This window comes from Balaenoptera borealis (genome assembly GCF_965194805.1).
Source record: "Balaenoptera borealis genome assembly, chromosome: 20".
NCBI lineage: Eukaryota > Metazoa > Chordata > Mammalia > Artiodactyla > Balaenopteridae > Balaenoptera > Balaenoptera borealis.
Window position 1 is genome coordinate 3,008,617 of NC_138879.1, and position 18,068 is coordinate 3,026,684.

The following is an 18,068-nucleotide window of genomic DNA, read 5'->3' on the forward strand; positions in this document are numbered from 1 at the left end:
AATAGATGCAGAAAAAGCTTTTGACAAAATTCAACACCCATTTATGATAAACACCCTCCAGAAAGTAGGCATAGAGGGAACTTACCTCAACATAATAAAGGCCATATATGACAAACCCACAGCCAACATTGTTCTCAATGGTGAAAAACTGAAACCGTTTCCACTAAGATCAGGAACAAGACAAGGTGGCCCACTCTCACCACTGTTATTCAACATAGTTTTGGAAGTGTTAGCCACAGCAATCAGAGAAGAAAAAGAAATTAAAGGAATCTAAATTGGAAAAGAAGAATTAAAACTGTCACTGTTTGCAGATGACATGATACTATACGTAGAGAATCCTAAAGATGCCACCAGGAAACTACTAGAGCTAATCAATGAATTTGGTAAAGTAGCAGGATACAAAATTAATGCACAGAAATCTCTTGCATTCTTATACACTAATGATGAAAAATCTGAAAGAGAAATTAAGGAAACACTCCCATTTACCATTGCAACAAAAAGAATAAAATACCTAGGAATAAACCTACCTAAGGAGACAAAAGACCTGTATGCAGAAAACTATAAGACACTGATTAAAGAAATTAAAGATGAAACAGACAGATGGAGAGATATACCATGTTCTTGCATTGGAAGAATCAACACTGTGAAAATGACTATACTACCCAAAGCAATCTACAGATTCAATGCAATCCCTATCAAACTACCACTGGCATTTTTCACAGAACTATAACAAAAAATTTCACAATTTGTATGGAAACACAAAAGACCCCGAATAGCCAAAGCAATCTTGAGAAAGAAAAACAGCTGGATGAATCAGGCTCCCTGACTTCAGACTATACTACAAACCTACAGTAATCAAGACAGTATGGTACTGGCACAAAAACAGAAATATAGATCAATGGAACAGGATAGAAAGCCCAGAGATAAACCCACGCACATATGGTCACCTTATCTTTGATAAATGGAGGCAAGAATATACAATGGAGAAAAGACAGCCTCTTCAATAAGTGGTGCTGGGAAAACTGGACAGCTACATGTAAAAGAATGAAATTAGAACACTCCCTAACACCATACACAAAAATAAACTCAAAATGGATTAAGGACTAAGACCAGACACTATAAAACTCTTAGAGGAAAACATAGGCAGAACACTCTATGCCATAAATCACAGCAAGATCCTTTTTGACCCACCTCCTAGAGAAATGGAAATAAAAATAAAGAAATGGGACCTAATGAAACTTAAAAGCTTCTGCACAGCAAAGGAAACCATAAACAAGACGAAAAGACAACCCTCAGAATGGGAGAAAATATTTGCAAACGAAGCAACTGACAAAGGATTAATCTCCAAAATATACAAGCAGCTCATGTAGCTCAACATTAAAAAAACAAACATCCCAATCCAAAAATGGGCAGAAGACCTAAATAGACATTTCTCCAAAGAAGATATACAGATTGCCAACAAACACATGAAAGGATGCTCAACATCCCTAATCATTAGAGATGTGCTTTGTTTTACTTCTTGGGGACTCTTGTTTCCAAGCCAGTTCATAAATCATTATCATCTATGAAAAGTGGGAATTAGTATCCTCATTTTATAAATAAGACTACTACTAAACAATAGCTATTAAATGATTTGCCCGAGGTCACACAGCTAATAAGTAATGGTGTCCTCAGCCTTATTCTTGGACTGTGGCTTTGTATAAAGACAGAGCAAATCCTTTTAGTTCTGGATAGAAGCTGGGAGTTCACAGAGGGTGAGAAAGTCTACAGAAGCAAAATGGAGGTGAGAATTAGAAATGGAGGCAATGAGGATGCCAGGAAAAGCAAGGTCAACTGAGGAAATCTCCTCAAAAATAAGGCAGATCAGGATAAGAGCAAGACCTATCTTTGGCGCTTTGAATTGGCAGGACTGAGCCCGCAAGCCCGCCCGGCAAGGAGAAGGGCAGGGCACCTTTGATGGATGCCAATGCCTTGGAGCTTGGATGGGAAAAGCTGAGAAGCTTTGGGAACCTAAGCAACCGGGAAGAAGGGGGCCAAGTAGAACAAACCTCACAGCAAAAATATTTATGAAAATATGTTCTTTACCTGTTGCTATTGTGAATTGTCTGGTAGCTTCATCAGGAGGCATGAAGAAGCATAAAGATGACTTGGAGTCCAGCTCATTTGCAGGCTGAGGACTGTAAATACTGAGAAACTCACTTTCCAGGAAGAAAAATAGCCTGCAGGCAATGGTGGGTTACCATAACCCTGATGAGGCCCAAACAGCCAGCAACTATTTTGTCCTAAAACCAACCTTCTCTTCTCCTAAATCCCAATGTCACGTAGTCCTCTGATTGTTGTCAATTATTATGTAATATTACAGATGATCTTTTCATGTATTTATGCTATGTCCCCTACTAGACTATAAACTCTTGCCAAGATGAGGGCAGATAGTATTCTTTTCTGATTTTCTTATGGCTGCTGCTTAATCCCTTGGACCTGTTTATCAAATACTTGATTGACTGTCCTCTTGCAACAGCACAGAAATGATCCCTGCACATGGGCCCTTTCTGAGCCTATGTGGCCAAGGTTGGGTTCCCTGGCAAGCAGAAGCTGAGATGGACATTACAGCTCAGGATATTGATTAAGGTGCCCTCTTGGGATCAACACGTGGGGAGGGGGGAGAAGGAAGCAGACAAGGAAGAGCGAGACATTGAGCCGCACTGGGGGCCCGACAGCAGCCCTGGGGGCCCCGGAGCTAGAATGGCCCTTCAGACTTGTCTCAGGTTGGGTTGATGTGGACAGGACCTTACTTCCTCATTGGTCAGTTACTGGACGTGGGCCACCTGGGAAGGGATGGGGCCGTGAGGGAGACAGCTATTTGCAACCCTTGAAGGAGCTGACAGCTCTCTTAGCAGCCAAAGAGCAGCAATTCTTGAGTGAAGGGAGATCTGGACAGTGCATCCCGGTGCCCACTCACGCTAGGTAACTCCAGATAAATGGAAGTCTTTCTTTCTTTCTTTTTTTTGTTTTTAGATTTATTTATTTGTTTATTTATTTTTGGCTGCATTGGGTCTTCGTTGCTGTACGCGGGCTTTGTCTACTTGTGGTGAGCGGGGGCTACTCTTTGTTGCAGTGTGCGGGCTTCTCATTGTGGTGGCTTCTCTTTGTTGCTGAGCACGAGGTCTAGGTGCATGGGCTTCAGTAGTTGTGGCACGCAGGCTCAGTAGTTGTGGCACATGGGCTTAGTTGCTCCGTGGCATGTGGGATCTTCCCAGCCCAGGGCTCCAACCCGTGTCCCCTGCACTGGCAGGCGGATTCTTAACCACTGCGCCACCAGGGAAGCCCTGGAAGTCTTTCTTTAAAGGCAGGAGTTATCCGTATCCTCTACTTTGGAGTACTTCTCTGAGCCCAAAGACAAGGGTATCAGTGCCCATCACTATCACTATGTTCATTATTTCCTGACTGAGTTCAAGTTGCATTTTTTCTGGTGGTTTGCGAATTTGCTGTCAGCACCTAGAAAAGAAACAGTTTTTTAAAAAGTCAAGCACTGCCTTCGTCACTGTGTCGGGACACTTGCAGACTAAGTCCCCAAGATGATGCTATGTGGCCTAAAGAAATACTGACTGAAATGGCACTTAGGCTCAATCGCGATTCGTTGTTTCCTTTTTCTAAGAGGACTTCAGCTACATTCTGGACTGAAAACCCAAGTTTGGGATTGACGTGTACAGGTACACACGGCTGTATTTAAAATGGATAACCAACAAGGACCTGCTGTATAGCACACGGAACTCTGCTCAGTATTATGTAACAACCTAAATGTGAAAAGAATTTGAAAAGGAATAGATACATGTCTATGTATAACTGAATCACTTTGTTGTACACCTGAAACTAACGCAACATTGTTAACCAACTATACTCCAATATAAAATAAAAAGTTAAAGAAAAAAAAAAAAAACGGGAGTTGGAGAGAAACAGTCTGCTGGTCCTGTCTGCTGGGTTCTTCAGAGGAATCACCTGCGTTTGCAGGTGCAACTAGCTAAAGTTAGGAAGCAAGCAGAATGACTTGGATGGGAAGAGCTAGTGGAAGGAAATGCAGGTCCCCCGGCAAGTGCTTGGCGCTTCTCTGCGAACAGGTAACAGGGAAATGGCAGATCTTCGAGCTCAGGGAGCCAGCGGCACGGCCAGAGCGCCCCTCCCTCCCTGCCTGGAGGAATCAGCAGGTCGCACACCTGCTTCTTTCTGCACGGCCGCCTCTGCGCAGCCCAGCGGCACAGCTGCAGGACTGTCTGCTCCTGGCCGGCTGCCCCGCGCTTTGCCTTTCCCCGGGGATGGGGCCCTCCCTGGGCAAGCTCAGCCGGGTTCTTTGGCAGCCGAAGTCTACACGGACCCTGCAGGGAGTGGTTGAGAAAAGTGAGTTTGACATGCTTGGAAATATTTAGATCTGGGATGTAAACTGCAAGGAAAATATTTACTCTGTTTGTTTTAATACCACAGAGGTTTGGATCCAGGGAATCTTCAGAGAAGTATAAAAGGCTCCTGCCAAGACACCAATTTAACAATTCGGTCAGTGACAAAAGGGCATCCTGCTTGACGAGTCTGAATTTAAATAACATGTCTCCGGGGTATTCATGTGTCTGTCCCATCAGTTTACAGGGCTGTTTTCTTTAACCTGTGAATTTTGGGGTTTGGTTTCTGAATTGGGACAGGATCAAAATACTCTCCTTTGGTAGAAAGCAAGCAAGCAGGTCCTACGAAGCTGAAGTGGCTGCTAGCTGAGCACAGACAACAAACGCCCCATGACCACTCGACTCTTCCGAGTAACCAGCTCTTCCTAGGAGACGTGTTTGCTCACGGCCCGTGGTGAAAATTCCCTTCCATGTAGTAGCCTAGAGTTCAGATATACTGTCGAGGGCTACAGAACCATCTAACAGTATTCTTGGTCAGTGGGTTTTAACCAGGAATTATGATAAAAGCGAAGCCTTTGTAAACTTGGAAAAGTCGCCTGTTTTGAGTTTTTGTCTTTCATGGAGAGATCTCACCTTGGGCAGAACTTTTAGGACCCACCCTGACTTCCCTCTAGTTTTCTGTCAGCAGAATGGGAAAGTTACTTCTGAAGGGAAGTTTAAAAAAAAAGTCTCAGTTATGCGCACAATACATTTGTGGGTCTATCGGGAGAAGAAACACACAAAAAATGAAGCTGGCATCAGAATATTCCCCACAGGAGTCTGTAAGAGATGAACTGGGACCCTTTCCTGCCTTCAGATGGTACACCAGGCAGAGAAAATCTTAACCAATTTTCAACTCTCAGAAAAGTAGATTCCGTGATCTGTTAGTTTCCTCTTCCACCATCTGTTGCTTCCCAGCTTTGGGAAGTTTTCTTTCAATTAAGCCCCTTTTGCTGTACTGCCAAGCCAATTCCTCCTGTATAATTGACATGGAGGACGAACAGCTGCTTCTCAATGGCTGGTCACAGTTGTATTTCAGTTCTCTTTCAACACCTGTGAAACAGAATTCCTATTCAGAATTTTGTAACAGTCGACTAAAAGCAGAGAGTCTCTTCCCCTCTCTGTGGTGGTGGAGATTCTTGTGTTCTACTTCCTTTTTAGAACCCTTACCCTTTCTGCATCCCCTTTGATTATTGCCACCATACATGTGATTCCAACTAAATCTGATGTCTGTTGATGAAACTTCGAATATTTAAGGTCCTCTAGTCCATTTCTTCCTGAGTCACAAGAGAAAGTTATCCCACTTCTAACGACTTAAGAATTAAGTGAAGAAAGCCTTTTAATACCCAAGTTGTTATTCTGACATAACCCACTTTTTTTTCACATTTCTTCTTAGTTGCTAATTAATCATAGGAACAGCTACAACAGGGAAAATTCAAGCATGCAAAAAATTATATTTACTAATGAACTAATTTGCATGAAAACCATTAGAAAAATATAGACATATTTGATTTATAGCAGCTTAGAACAAAGAGGGATAGGAAAGATTAATTAGTCTAAACCTAGTTCCTCTCATTTTGGAGGAAAAAAACCAAGCTAGAGCAGTGGAGTAATTTTTTTGAGTCAGATAACTAGTCTCTGGGGCTCAATTCTCTATTTTGGTAGCTTCCTTGGTCTTTGACAAATGGTTGTCTGAAATCAGAACAAGGAAGGTTCTGGAACATTGAAAGGGAAACTGAAATAACTATATCTTGTCGTTCTGCCGGCCGGAATATTTCTCCTACTCTCTAGATCAGACTGAAGTTCCATCTGGGAGAGGTTTGTACATTAACTGTAATATTTGTTCACCTCTAAAGTTCAAGTCTTTCTGGGAGCTATCCATTTTACACTGTTTAGGCTCTGATACACAGAATGAATGAAGAGTCTGAGGGGAGGTTTGGATAGAGTGAAAAGAAGAGGCACGGTAATGAGGAATTTCTTAAATGCCAGTTAATGTAAATGTAATGTGATGTTATGAGTGTGTATTAGTTTGCCACTGCCACTGTAGCAAACTGCCACAAACATGGTGGATTAAATAATACAGGTTTATTATCTTATAGTCAGTAGGCCAGAAGTCTGGAATGGGTTTCACTGGGCTAAAATCAAGATGTCGCTGGGCTGCATCCCCTTCTAGAGGTTCTCGGGAAGAATCCACTTTCTTGCCTTTTCCAGATTCCAGGGGCTGTCTACACACCTTGGTTTGTATCCTCTTCCTCCGTCTTCAAAGCCAGTAATAGTGGGTCAAGTCCTAGCATTGGATCACCCTGACTTACGGGCCCACCCGTGTAATCCAGGACCATCTCCTTATTTAAGGTCAGCTGATAAGCAACCTCAACTCCCTCTGCAACGTTGATTTCCCTCCGCCACATACCCTAACCTGTTCACAGGTTCCAGGGAGTTAGGGGGCGGGTATCTTTGGAAAGCATCATCATTCTGCCTATACCACAGGCTGTAACAAAGAAAACAAAACAAAGCTAATCTCAAAGGCTTACCTAAATAAAAGTTTATTCCCGACCCTCATCGGGTGTCTTTGCCGGGACAGCCTTCCTGGGGACTGTTCAGGGACCCCAGGCTCCTTCCAGCTTCTGGGTCCACCTTCCAACAGGGCTTCACGGTTTTCTCCATTCAGTTACCACGTGCAGAAAGAGAGGAAGGCTCTCGTATGTGTCATTTTATGGGTCAGGCCTGGAAATAGCGAAGGTTATTTCCTCCCATATTCCCTGGGCAGTGCTCAATTATGTGGCTATGGGACAGCCTGGGACCTGGGACCTGGGACCCTTTGCCGCAGTGCTTGCACCTGGACAAACATCTCTTTGAGCAACAAAATACAAAGAAACTATGAGGGACTAAAAATATCTGCACACATGCACAATTGTGGCAGATTATGAACAATAAGATACAAAAAGACCAAAAACCCAACTGCCACTTCTGAGGAGCCGGGAGCAAAAGCAGGGTCCTGGCGCAGGCCCCATGCACACGGCACCGCCAAAGGGGTGGGCAGACCACCTCAGCCACCGCTCCGGCCCGACCCCTGGACCCGCGCCTACCCTCACCCCATACAGGGAACCCTCGCCCCCCACTTCGGGGAGCGAGCAAGCAGACCTGTTCCTTGTTTTCTCTCCCCCCTGCCGCAGCAGGGGCCCCAATAAAGCCTCGCCTGATTTTCTGGACAGTCCTCTGATCAATTTCTATCGATTAAGGAGGCCAGGAACCCTGGTTGGTAGTAGCCACACCTAAGAACAATGGACGTCGGGAAATGGAGCCTACCTGTGTGCTTGGGAAAGAAAGGAAATGCACTCGATGAAGAGCTGGTCAGCCTCTGCCCAGTCTGTTCCTAGCCCCCAAACATCTGTTTCATCTTCCGACTACACCTGGAACACATCTGTCCTTCCAGAAGGTAGAAAACCCAAGGTCACCCCCAGTCATTGCCTCAAGTTCAAATCCCAGATCTTTGAGTGATATTCAGACCTCTAAATCAGGACTGAAGAAGGTTCCTTGAACCTACGAACCCTATGTACACACACACACACACACACGCACACGCACACACAATATCCAATGGTGATATATAGATAGGAAAATATGCTTTTAAACTCTTGTTTGGAAAAGGAAAGAATGAAAGACTCACAGCTGTTACTGCTTCACAGCAATTTTGAAATTCTTCTAGACGGATGTTACGGAGGACCCTACTCTTCGGGTAGGGAAAGTTTTTCATTTCATCTTGAATTATGCTCTCTAGAACCTCCCTTTCTAGTGTTCTCCATGGCTCTGGCTTCAGGCCTCTGGGAGGTCCTTCTTTGTCCACTACTCACCATGGCCTTAATAAAGTGGGTACTGGGGACTGTACTTGGCCCTGGTGAAGTCAGGGGACCCAGCAGTAACCTTAAAGCTTATGAAGTCAGTCTTTTTAGACCAAGCTCATCGTATCCTTAATGATATAATTGTCTCCAAAATTAGCATGCTTTACAATCTTTTTATTTCTAGATAGTTCCATGTGCCAGTAACTGCATTTGAAGTTTTTTTTCATAGCAGTATTTCTCAAGTCTGATTTCTTAACTTGCTTCCTCCAAGCCAATCTCATCCTCCTCAAAGCCATCAGAAACTATATGTTTGAAGACCATACCTTTCATCTGATCTTTATCTTATGGTTGTGTGCTTTTGTTTTGCTTTGAGTTTTGCTAAGAATCTTACTATATTTTGTCATTCAGAGCCTTTTTCAATTTATCTCTATTAACTGGGGTTCCAAAGGAGATTTTCGAAGCCTAAAAGTTACTGATCTCTGGATGCTATATACACCTTGATTTCTGCTTCAAAACAAGCTGGGTTTTGTCTGTGTTCATCTCTTGTTATATATTGCTAAGAGTAGCCAGTAATAGCAAATAGACACTATTAATCTCATTCTTATCAACATCTTGTGTAAGAACTACAGGCTTAATTGTTACATGAGGTCTGGGCTGGCTTCCTATTTACCGTACTCAGCAGTTCTGTTATATATTTTGATGTGGAAAACCATGGACTAGACCTCCCATCTTTCCAGCCTCCTATGTCAGTTTCTCTACTACTTGCTGACTAATAAGCCAGTGCCACAAATTTTAGGTTTGTGCTGTGTTAGCACCCAGCTTCCAAATACCAATTTCTAAATAAGTTAAGGTATTATAACGGACAAGCCCTGTAATCTCAGAGCTTTAGCATTCTGATGATTTATTTCTAACTCATATCATGGTCCATAGAGGTTAATTCCGATCAAGCAGCTTTATATGTGGTCATTCAAGGACTCAAGTTCCTTCCATATTTGTAGTTCTGTCTTATTATAGGTTCACAGATCCTTCTCCTTTCAGGAACAGATAGAACAAGGATCACTTGTACAATTTTGTCATGAACTGAGCCAGAAGTGGACATCACCTTTGCCCACATTCTGTTGTCCAGAATTAAGTCATATGGCTACATCTAGTTGCAAAGGGTGATAGGATGCGTATTGTCACTGTGTGTTTCCAGTGGGAAAAGGTAATGGAATTCGGTGCATATGTGCAGTCTGTGTCACACCAGAGGATGCAGAATTGAGTATACTGTGCACCAAAAGCCAGCTGCACTTTGTGATACAGTGTTGATGAGGGTCCTATGCACTATCATTGATAGTTATTGAATATTTAGCAGCAAAAGTGCTGTTGATGGAATAATATTCATCCGCAAGTCATTTTGAAATCTCGAGGTGTTCAAAGCATTGTAGATCAGAAGTCATTTATTTACATGAATATATTATTATGTTATTATACGTATTATTGATACATTTTCGACGATATCTGGTAATCAGACATCGTGGTAAGTGTTAGACTAATGGAGATCAAGAGGATACATTCTTGTCCTCAGAAAGCTCTCAGTATTCCAGAGGAGGCAAACATGTACACAGCTGACTAAAATACAACTCGTTTTTTCTATAATAAAACTATGTATGTTTGGGGTTAATATATACACACTAGTATATATAAAATGGATAAACAACAAGGACCTACTGTATAGCTCAGGGCACTATATTCAATATCTTGTAAAAACCTGTAATGGAGAAGAATCTAAAAAAGAGTCTATCTCTCTCTCTATAACTGAATCACTTTGCTGTACACCTGAAACCAACACAACATTGTAAATTAACTATATACTTCAATAAAAAATGGTTTTAAAAAACTATATATGTGCTATAGAAGCATTAAAAAAGGAACTATTATGTCCTGGTCTTATAGAGAAGTAAATAGGGACGGTGAGAAAAAAGTCAACAGTAATTAATGATGTCCTGTTTTTGTTTTTTGCTTTGCTATGTAAATGTACTATCTCATTAAATAAGAAAGATTGTGAGGAGGGGGTTATCAAAGTGCTAAACACGCCAAACTGAAAAAGTAAAAATGAAAAGTATTTTAAAAGGTCAGTGGTTTTTCTAGTTCAGTGTTTAGGAAAGAGATATTGAAATCTTAAAATCTAGAATAATGTTCAAACTAAGAAAATCAGCAAAGCCATTCCCACCCCCCGTTTCGTGGTTGCCATTTGGACTGAATAAGTTAATGGTCGAAAGTTTGTTGTTGAGGTGCCTCCAGTAGGGCACTTGGGCCACCTCCCATGATGGTAGGTCCCTGTTGGGTCTGATGAAGGCAGACTTTCATTAAGCCTCTCACCACCAGTGGTTGGAACCCATCCACTTCATGCGAATCGACAACCACAAGTATTCCGTTCCGTATATCAGTACCAGAAACTAGAAGCATGGAATGCACACAGTATGCTTTGAACCTCATAATTGTTCCTTGTAATAATAATTTTTTACATTTGAACCTGTGAGTTATCAAGGGAAAAGAAATACAAAGCCACTTTGGTTAAAGGATAGACTTAAAATAACAGGAATTATGGAGATGGAAAAATACCACTTTTCTTTGTTGGCCCAAGGATTTATGTTTGGGGAAAAAATGATTCAGAGGTGATGGCCTTTCTTGGATATTAACAAACTGTAGAACAGTTTGCATCCCTGACAGTGGATGGTGTGTAAATTCTGATAGGGAAGAGCTGTGGCAGAGCAAAAAGAGAGCTAAGCTCAGGCAGCTTGATGTTTATAAAGGGAGAGACTCTGGATTCTTCTGGTAAGGAAAATTTATTATGAAAGTCTCTTCAGCCTTTACTAGAGAGTGAGAACATTTGTTGTGCTTTAAACTGGAATACGAATATTGCTGAAAGTGATATATCCATACAAACAACATGTTTTTCCCAGCCAACTTGTTATACTTAACTCACGCTTATCAGATTCTGAGCTGTATACAAATGAGCTCCAGATGGGAGAAACAGTCAAACATTTAAACATTAGAAATCCCACAACAAAAGAATAAAGAAAAGATAGACGTTTTTTCTCCAAATTTCCAAAGAGGAGAAATTGAAAGGAAAACGCTGACAGTTGGAGTTTCACTACATTTTTAAAATTTCATACTTAAAAAAAATATTTTATATTGAAAGGCAAACTACAGAGTAGCAAACAGGGGAAAGAGTTTGTCTCTCTTCTTACTGCCACATGCAAATTTATAGCAAAATAATTAACTAATAGATATACTGTCCAATGTCATAGCTAATTTATAAGTGAGCAAATATAAATAATAGATATGCAAATTAAAATGTTTACTTATGCTAGTAACTTAAGAATTATTAAATTGAGATTACATTTCACCTATGAAATTATAATAAACATCAAAAGAGAATTTTTAAAGAGAGCAAAACATCATGGAACTGATTTTCCTTCATCACTGGTGATGTTTGTAAACTGGTAAAAAATGTTTTGGAATGCAACTTGAAATTTCACGCACTTGATTGAATGAGCTGGGTTCAGAGGTGTGAAATTGTGAAATAATCCTATTTTTTCTTCCAAATTTTGTGTTGGATCTTCCTTCTTTGCCTTTGGACAAAAACCTCTGGTAAACTCATCCTCAGGTATACAGAAGTCCAGTTTGAGACTAAGAAACAAAACACAACACCAATCCTTCATTGTGTAATCCAGCTTCAGGCTTCTTCTCTGGGCTCCTAACTTGGAACTTGTAAACCTGTAGTAGGGAAGGTGGATACTCCATCGTTTTTCTACCTCATTCTTCCATCCCTCCTCCCTTACTATGTTGCTTCTTGACTCCTCCTTGGTGATAGGGAGTCCGAGAGGAGAAATCAGGGCTCAAAAATTATCTATCAACTGGTGCAATTTGTAATCTGGGTCCAGAGTCCTGTGATGGAGACAGGTACTTAAATGCTGTCTTTCTGCCTCAGGGTATCTATGGATTCTTGAAAGACTACCCCTGATACTGTCCACTGACCTGAGCACTGACCCAACTGCGTGCCCGTATATGACACCCATCTGAACTGCTTCTGGTGGTGGTCTTCTCATAACCTTTTACTCTTGGCGGGCTCTCAGCCCTTGTAGGCAAACCACATGATGAGATCCTCTCCAGGTGGCACCTGCCTCCCTGCCCTCTGTAGGATCCACCCTGATCCAGTTTTTTTCTGTGTTCAGCCATCCGGATTCCTTCCAGCCAACCTCTTGCCTTTCAAGTTTTTCAGGCGAGAGCCAGCCTCTTTGTTTTCCAAATTCCTCACATGTCAAGATCAAAGTTTTCTCACTGGACCTGAAGTTGGTTAACAAAGCGTAGTGGAGGGGAAGAAAAGTGTGGGATTTACTGACAATTGTTCTAAAACATTATTTATTCATCTTCCTAATGCATTCTTAGCTTTTGTTGTATAATAGAAGGCGGGTGATAGGCTAAGAGGGGCTGAACCTGGTTTGGGCAGCCTCCTTTGCAGGTCACATGTAAATGACCAGGCGTCTCTCTCTAGGAGGTAGGGGCATTTGTCACATAACTTTTCAGCTTTGAAATCCCAGCCAAAATTGAAACAATGGAAAAAATCCCATTTAGACTTTACACATATAAAAAAAAAATCTTCAAAATTTTCTAAACGTTGTAGACTATAGGGGAAAAACAAAACACCCTGAATTGTGTAAGAGCATATTATGCATTAAGATAGTTATTGTAGTATTAATTATAAAACAGTAAAATTCCAAAATGGTAATTTGGAAGTAATCCAAAGTCCTATGATAGGAGAATGGCTCAGGAAGTTAGGACATATCTCTATTAAGGGAGACCATGCTACTAAAATAATGGTAACAGACTACGCTCTCATGCGGGAAAATACAGTTCAACATTAAGTGGGAAAAGCAAGACACAAAACTGTCTTCACACTACGTTTACAACTATGTAAGATGCTTATTAAGAAGCCTGGGCTAGGAAATCAAACAGTTTTCTCCTCACTCCTCTGTGACTTGGTAGTTTGCTAGCCTTGGGGAAGTTATTTAAAACCTCCAGCTCTTTTCTCTAAAAAAAAGGATCATACTCTCTATTGTTGTCATGAGACTTACGTGAGCTGAGGCAGAGAAAGTCTTACTGGGAACTTAGTAATTACTCAAGAAGCTTGGGAAAGACATACAAAAATGAAAAATTGGAGTGAGGTTAAAATAGTAATATTTCTTTTACCTTATTTATAATCTTCCTTTAACAATGTTGTATTACTTCCATAATTAAAAACAGACTCACAGAAACCGAGCAGCAGCAGGCCAGTATACTGGTGATGCCAGCCCACAAACTCGGAGGACGCCTTCTCTACAGGAGGCTGCACCAAACTGAGGCTTCCTCACATTTCATGGGCAAATCTGTTTCCCAACAGATTGTGTGAAACAGTCTAAAAAAACGCATCCCAATTACTGGTGTTCTCTAGCCATCTTTGCATCCCCTGGGTACCACTCCCTTAGACTTCAGATACATGCTGCAGTGGTTCACCTTGCCTCTTCCCAGTCCGTTTAGGTCACATGATACAACCCAAATAAAATATGTCAGAAATAAACCAAGGCTAATATCCTTTGATGAAAGAGGGAAAATTACAGTCTCCTAGAGTAGGTTTAATTCAAACAAGAGAATATATCTTGGCAAACCTTTCAATGACTTTTATTACAGTTTACTGTATGCCCTCATTATCAGAACTATAATATGCATATACCTTGGATATTAAAGTCCACTTTTGAAGGTTTTCAAATAAACTCCCTTCCTAATGCATTATCACTCTTTTATTTACTGCTGTTTGCACTTGTAAAAACATTACATGCATTATTTCAAACTAAGAAGAGAGCCAACCATAGCGTTTAAAAAGGGATGAAAAGGTTGAAAATTTTAAAGGTCTTTGTTGAGTGGATTTAGGACTAGGGCCTTGACCGTTTCCCAGGAACATCTAACTGATTAACCTAAACTAATCTCTCAAGTCTAAGTAATATTAATTAATATTTGCATTTTTATGTGGCTTTATGCTGTTGCTTCTAGTGAGAACTAGTCAACTTGCTCAATCAATAGTAAAAAATCTATATTCTCATACTTGAGGGGAAATTTAAATAATTACAACTACATGTCCCGCTTCATGGTTATACCGGGATAAATGATTAAAAATAAACCCCCAAATAAAAACATATCCAACAGAACATTTAAGAATTATCTTCCTTTGATCTTTTATTATTTAAAGAAAAGATGGTAAAGTTTGGCTGGAACCTTGTAGTCAATTATTTTTAAAAGGAACTGGGGGACTTCCCTGGTGGCGAAGTGGTTAAGAATCCACCTGCCATTGCAGGGGACACGGGTTCAAGCCCTGGTCCAGGAAGATCCCACATGCCACGGAGCAGCTAAGCACGTGCGCCACAACAACTGAGCCTGCGCTCTAGAGCCCTCGAGCCACAACTACTGAAGCCCGTGTGCCACAACTACTGAGCCCACGTGCCTAGAGCCCGTGCTGCGCAACAAGAGAAGCCACCGCAATGAGAAGCCCGCGCACCGCAACGAAGAGTAGCCCCCGCTCGCTGCAACTAGAGAAAACCCCGTGCACAGCAACGAAGACCCAGCGCAGCAAAAAATTTTTTAAAAGTCATAAAAGGAACGTGGAGTTGAGGATAGTAGCTCATTGAAATTTGAGTGCAGTGGTGTATCAATCAACTTTGGCTAGAAAACAATAAGAACTCAGTGGCACACAACTGCAGGCATTTATGTCTCACTTACGTGTCTGCCTGGCAGAAGGGGGGCGGGACTTCTCCGGTCTTGGCTGGGATCAGCTGGACTTGGGCTCAGCCACAGATTCAGATCAGGTTTGTTGCAGGTTTGTCCTCAGGGACCAGGAACCAGGAGACTAGATGGGGAATGTGCTCATGAAGGGGGAGGGATGATCCCAAAGAGGATGAGGAAAAGCAAACGATGCTTCCTTCTCAAGGCCCAGACTTGGAACTTGCACACTACCCTTTCCACCCCCCCATCATGGTAAGTTACATGTTCATGTGTTGGAGAAATGTACTCCTCCCACAGAAAGTGGGGAAGAAGAGACAGACTGTCCCTAACAGTCTAATCTAACACAAGCAATACATATATTGTACTTCGTGTTCCTATAACGATGCCATAAACACATCAACCTCATTGCTAAATTCGCTCACTTTTTTTCTCTTTAGTGTTTCTCATACCTTTCCAATGTTCTCCATTCCTTGGTTATGTGTGTAACATACTTTCCTTAAACTATTACAGTGGATTCCCTCCCTGTGTTTCAGGCACCTTACCTGTACCTTCTACAAGACTGTCATTGTTAACTTTTTAACATAAAATTTGGTCATATTATTCCTCCCCTTATAATTCAGTGAACTCTCCATCCTGACAGGGGGGCAGACTTTCTTAACGTGGAATAAATGACCCTGTCCATCTAATTTGTTCCTTTCCCCTCATCCCTTTCCTGAACCAATGTCCATATTACATTTTAGACACACACACTCTTCCTACGGTCTCTCACACACTCCAGGCCCCTGCACCTGCCCTAGCATCTGTCCTCTTCCCCTGGTCCATGGGTCATCCTTCAACTCCAGCACTTGTCTGACGCTGTACCAGTCAGGCAAGGATAATGTATAGAGCAGTAACAAATGACAGTGACTTCTAACCACAAAGCTTGCTTTCTTGTTCAAATATATGTTCATTGCTGGCTGGCTTTGGATCGCTTTCTTCCAGGATTCAGTCTGATAGAGTAGCTCTTATAAAATGAGACATTTCACCATAGGATAAATAAAAATACAGCATGCACTAGCTCTTAAAACTTCTGCTTGGGAGTGATCCATGCCGCTTCCACTCATTTTATTGGCTAAAGCAAGTCACGTATCCACGTCAGAGTACAGTAGGATGGAGATGAAAACCTGTTCTTCCGAGGCAGACACCTGAATGTCAGCTAGTAAGTATTTTGAAGAATAAGAAGATACACCACAGAAGCTGTCCTTTTGTCTTCCTATTAGACTTAAAGATTCCTTCCACAATGTAACAACAACAACAATTAATAGGTCTACTTTTTATTTAAAGGAATAGGGGTGTATATAATATATACATCTTTATGGATCACCCAATTCATTGATACGTCTTCTCCTTTCCACTCGATGGTGTCACTCAACTTGCCGCCACAACATAACAGAGATGGCTCTTCTTCCAGTTTCCAGTAACATTTACCTCATTTGCCTGCCGGCCCTCACCTGGAGCTTGATGAACGACCACAGGCTTCTGTCCACAATTTCTTCCAGGCTCTCAGGCTGTTCCTAACCCTCTTCTCAAAGCCCACCGCCTAGTTCCAAAGCCACCCCCAAGCTTTGGGTTCGTATTTTGGCAATGTTCCACTCTTGATATTAATACATGTGTTAGTTGTATAGTGCTCTGTGATAAATTACTACAAAACTTAGCATCCTAAACAAACAAGCACTCGTGATCTCAGTTTCTGGATGGTCTAGCCAAGAATGTTTCTAGCCCGGGTATTGAGAGTGCCGCTTGGTTCCTTCTCTCTGCTTTCAGTAAGATGCAAGAAGGGAGAGATAGGCTAAAGAAAAGGCTGTTAATTTGTTTTAATTATTGTTTTGAAGATTCCCAGGGTGTAGCACAGGGTTTAATGCATAGAGGAAAGAGACTCGAATAAAAATGACTAACTGAATGAATCAATAAAAATTTAACCAAGATAGTAGGACATGGAATGCACTCTGTATGATACTACAATGGTGGATACATGTCATTACACATTTGTCAAAACTAATAAAATGTACAGCACCAAGAGTGAACCCTAATGTAAACTATAGACTTCAAGTGATAATGATGTGTCAACATAGGTTCATTAACTGTAACAAATATTCTACTCGGGCGGGGGATGGTGATAGTAGGGAAGCTGTGCCTCTGTGTGAGGAGAGGGTGTATGGGAACTTTCTGTGCTTTCCTCTCAATTTTGCTGAGAACCTACAACTACTGTAAAAAATAAAGTCTATTATCTTTTTTAAAAATACCACTTTGGGGAAAATCTTTTAGCCAAAACAGTCACACTTAAGTCAGTATATACTGAGCATTCAGTTTTGACTGTTATCCCCGTGGCTCTGTTCCTGACCAAATTTAGGTGACTCTTGGAAGAGTCCACCAAGGACAAGTTTAATAATCAGAGGGACAGAAGTAAGAGGGTAGACAGGGCGACAAATCCGAAGCCCACACCGAATTTTTTCATTCCAGATCCTCTGATCCTAGATTGAATCTTTGGGTTTGGGTACCATGTATGCATGCGTCAGTTCCTGGGACCCTTTTAAATTAGTTTATAATAGCATAGTACCATTTCAGTAGCTTCCCTAGGTTGGATTCAGTTGGTCAGTTGGCCCCTTCATGCCTCAAAAACAGATTGTTTGGGGTCACGGGTGTTTCTGTGACAAATCTGTTCCTTTATCGATGCCTTTGAAGAGCAATGGGAATCAGCCATTTGGGACATTTGACTACCTGTTTTTTCCTTCCTGCACTGTGAATTTCTGCTAGGGATTGTCAGATTTCTACTTCTTCTCCCAACCAAGATGTGGGAGAGTGATGCGTCTGCACGAAGAAAAGGACAACGTGGAGACCTGGGAAAGTGGGACCATAGCATATGCAATATGGGTCGACAGAGGTAAGTCTAATATTTTACTTTACTCTGGGAACATACCCAAGTAAGGGGATTATAATCCTTTAGCTGTGTTTTCAGATGACCTGT

General features: G+C 41.6%; 1 protein-coding gene across 2 annotated transcripts in view; it reads left to right on the top strand.

The window, feature by feature from the left end:
• Window positions 1–1,197: 1,197 nt before the first annotated feature.
• Window positions 1,198–18,068, top strand: part of KCNJ16 (potassium inwardly rectifying channel subfamily J member 16) — a 162,027-nt gene continuing 145,156 nt past the window's right edge. Inside the window, exon 1 of one of the 2 annotated variants that reach the window (XR_014238129.1) lies at window positions 1,198–17,984. The gene's annotated coding sequence lies outside the window, so the exon portion shown is untranslated. The remainder of the gene's footprint in view (window positions 17,985–18,068) is intronic. The other variant, XM_082370484.1, reaches the window with a different exon arrangement.